Source organism: Drosophila guanche, unplaced genomic scaffold (genome assembly GCF_900245975.1).
Source record: "Drosophila guanche unplaced genomic scaffold, DGUA_6, whole genome shotgun sequence".
NCBI classification, from domain to species: domain Eukaryota; kingdom Metazoa; phylum Arthropoda; class Insecta; order Diptera; family Drosophilidae; genus Drosophila; species Drosophila guanche.
This window is the reverse complement of record NW_022995812.1, coordinates 32,842-36,558: the sequence shown is the minus strand read 5'-3', so window position 1 is coordinate 36,558 and position 3,717 is coordinate 32,842. Positions and strand designations below refer to the sequence as shown.

Below are 3,717 nucleotides of genomic sequence, written 5' to 3'. Positions count from 1 at the left end.
TGCAATCTGCTCACGGTGGATTAAAGTTGGCAGCGGCTGCTGCTGTTGGGCTGCTGCTTCCTGCAAGAGCTGCTGTTGGAGCGGAAGAACGTGAGTTTCCAGCTGCCTTTTGTATCTCGGCCGTTCCAATCTCCGGGGGATGAATGGATGCATAATAAGCTTTCTTGCTTCCAGATTTGGATGAGTAGAGAGTGATGTTGCCATCCTGCTGCTATACGTATTAAAGATGTCCTCTGCTGAGTCGATGTTGTGTGCCTCTCGGATGTCCTGGCTTCTGATGTATCTGCTGGCCATTGCAATCTTTCTCACGAGCCGGTTTTGCGTGCCTTCTATCCTACAGAATTGAGAGTCACATACCAAGGCCCCCCACACAGGTAGGGCATATTTCCATATCGGGGCGATTAATTGCTTATATACAATCATTTTGCATTCTTTTGACAGACGGCTCTGGCTGCCTATAATCCAGTTTAACTTGATGGCTGCTCCCCTCACTCTATCAACCAGACATGATACATGTGCATGTAGAACCAGCTTCCTGTCCATTATCAGTCCTAGGTACCGGTGACTGGACTTATTAACAATATGAGTATCATACATTTTTGGTGACAGTTCTCTAATTCCATTTTCAATTGATTTCCTTGTGTATAATACATGTATCGTTTTGTCTTTGTTTAGGCTGATGCCCCATTTAGAGGCCCAGGAGGTGAAGCTTTGGAGATATTTCTCGTTCGTACGGACCGCTGTAGTGGCCAAGCTTCTGGCACACAGGATGATGGTGTCGTCTGCGTATGTAGATAGCAACATGTCCTTATAGTAATCTGACCTCCATCTATCATTTTGTCCCTCTAGGTGCGGCAGCGGCATATCTGACGTGAAAACAGTATACAACACGGGGCCTAGGACACTCCCCTGTGGGACTCCAGCGCAGATTTTTCCGGATCTAGATCGTAGTCCGTTTTGGCCATTTACAATAAATGATCTATTAGTGAGATAACTTTCTAGAACCTTGTAATACGCAAAAGGCAGTAGCTTGGCCAGCTTGAGCAGTAGGCCACTATGCCAAACTCTGTCGAAGGCTTCACTTATGTCTATGAAAACAGCAGAACAGTATAATTGTTTTTCGTAGGAGTCCAGAATGTATTGCGTGACGCGTGCCAATTGCTGCTCAGTGCTATGATGTCTCCTAAACCCAAACTGGTGAGAAGGAATGGCATTTTCAAATTCCCTGCATTCAAACATTCGTTTCATTAGCAGCGTTTCAAAAAGCTTTGAGAAGCCAGCCAAGAGGCTAATTGGTCGGTATGAGCCAACATCATTTGCGCTTTTGCCTGGTTTCTTGATCATTGTAATTGCAGCACATTTCCATTGTTTGGGAAAATGGCCGTGTCTAAGTATCGAGTTATAAATGTATGTCAAGTAAATGACTGCTTTATGAGGCAGGGCTTTTATAACTCTATTATTTACCCGATCCATCCCAGGGGCTTTTTTATTTTTTAGAGATCTAATTTCCAGCATGACTTCATTTGGTGAGATGGGCCTGAATGGAGGTTTATTTCCGTCGCTAGTTTCCCCAAATTGCTGCCTTTGGAGCCATTCCGGTGTTGCTGTTAAGCGCTTTAGCTGTTCTAGTTCTTTGCGCTCCTCTTCCACCCCGTTCCTGAATTCCTCAGTGTTGACTAGTTTTGGTGCAAATCTTTCTTCTAGGTGCGAAACAAATGCCTCAGCTTTTTCCTCGCTAGTTCTTGTCCACTTATGGTCACCACCGCTACAACTAAGGATTTTTAAAGGCCAGTTTGGTTCTGGGTGTCTCTTGATCTTGTTTGTCAGCCTCCACAATTTGTCCATCCTATAACGATCGTCAGCGTCTACTTCTTTAAAAAGTTTATTCATCTGGCTATTTTTCTTTTCACGAATTGCCTTTTTAAGTTTCGAGTTTGCTGCATTACATAGCCGTCGCGACTCTGATGTAGGCCTACGCATGTGCTCACGCTTGAGCTTCCATTTTATTCTTAGGAGTCTTTGAGTTTTCCTATCGATTGGTAATCTTCCTGTGCCTGGCGCAAACCGCGAAGATGTTATCGTAGTAGCAGTCGCCGCTGCATTATATATGTTTTGGTAAAAGATGTCGATCGCATCCTCAATGTCTTCTCCTGATTTAACTTGGATATTTAAATTTATACGCTGCAGTAAGTACTCCTGAAACTTTCTGATATTAGCCTTGTTGGGCAACAACCTGCGATTAGTTTCAAGCGTTGTCGCCGTGCCACTGATGGCCAAGCTAACAAATATCGGAAGATGGTCTGATTTCAGATCAATTGTTGAGTATGTGTCCAGTCGCTCGTAGCTAATGCCTGCATAAACTGCAAAATCGATAGCAGAGGGCCTTTTCCTTGCATCAAAGGGGAAGTGCGTTGCTCCCCCTGTGGCCAGGACGTTTAGCCTACTGTTTGAATGGATGGCTTCCATTAGAACTCTCCCCCTTTTGCATGATCTAGCGTTACCCCACCATTGGTGTTTGGCATTAAAATCTCCTCCTATTATAAATTTAGAGCCAGAGCAGAGATTTCCCATATAGATAAAGAGTTTTTTAAAATGTTGTGCCGTCCAAGTGGCAGTTGGCGGGCAGTATATAGGTGCTATTGCAATTACCTCGTTGTTACTTGTAGTTAGCGCTATTGGGGCACATTGTAGGAATTCTTCTTCGATGGGTTCTAGTGCAGTGTGCTTGATGCCGGCTTTTACGTAGATTGCTACTCCACCTCTTCTGCTGACAGAAGGGTGTGACGCCGCATATCTTACGTATCCATTTATAGTAAGACTGTCAGATATAGTGGTGTTAGTGTTGACATGTTTGGCTATACGGGTCTCTATAATCATCATTATGTCAACATTGTGTCGCTGCATGAAAAACTCTAGTTCTAAGATTTTATTCCTGAGGCCACAGGCGTTCCAGTAGACAATTTTAAAAGAGTTGTTGTAATGGACACCTGTTGAAGAAGTATCAGTAGGGTCAACAATATCTGTGTTGGCATTTGTAGTGGTGGCAGCTAATGGACTGGTTGAGTCGTTGCCCGAATTAGAGTTAAAGAAATTATTTATTTGGTTGTAATTATTCATTAGCAAGGTCATTAGCGTTAGAGACAGTTTGTCTGTTATTTGAAATAATAAATGCATGTATTAAATCAATAAGGGCATCCATTTTTTTACCCATTTCACTTACAACCAGCAAGTTTTGGCTTACTACTTGCATCAGTTGGTCAATCCCATCTGAGGCCCCAAGCTTCTGGTAGTGTTGATTCTGGGGCGACTGTAGCTCTCTATGTTGTTGTTGCTGTTGTTGTTGGTGTCCACGGGGGTTGGGAGGAGACCTGCCAATGTTGCTGTTGCCCTGATTTACATCAGATTGCTGCATGTTTTTGCTGGAATGTTGGCGGCTTGGCGCCGTATTAATAATATTAGAGTTCCTGCTTGCGTTTGGCTGTTGGGGAATATTTTGTTGCCGCTGCGGGCTTGTGGGCGTATTCTTCTCTGATCCTCGATGATGCTGCTGTACCTGCTGCCCATGGGAATGCACGCCATTTTGGCCATGCGACTGCTTTTCGTTGATTCTAAAAGGATTACTGGAGAGTTGGCCATTTGAGACCCCGTTAGTGTTTTTCCTGCTTGTCGCCAGCTGTGAGTCTTCCTGAGGCGGACCCTTCTGTGATTTGGTCAGAC

At 44.2% G+C, this 3,717-nt stretch overlaps 2 long non-coding RNA genes across 4 annotated transcripts; both read left to right on the top strand.

Annotated features, from left to right (window-relative positions):
* Window positions 1-1,004, top strand: LOC117591583. Of its 3 annotated transcripts, none has more exons than XR_004574425.1 (4): window positions 1-90; window positions 175-374; window positions 442-775; window positions 850-1,004. It is a non-coding gene; the product is annotated as an uncharacterized LOC117591583 (long non-coding RNA). The 3 variants fall into 3 exon arrangements; XR_004574424.1 differs by having other exon boundaries at window positions 442-786; XR_004574423.1 differs by lacking the exon at window positions 850-1,004 and having other exon boundaries at window positions 442-843.
* A 66-nt stretch (window positions 1,005-1,070) lies between these two features.
* LOC117591585 lies at window positions 1,071-1,421 on the top strand. Its single transcript, XR_004574426.1, has 2 exons — window positions 1,071-1,299; window positions 1,356-1,421. It is a non-coding gene; the product is annotated as an uncharacterized LOC117591585 (long non-coding RNA).
* The last annotated feature ends 2,296 nt before the right edge of the window (window positions 1,422-3,717 follow it).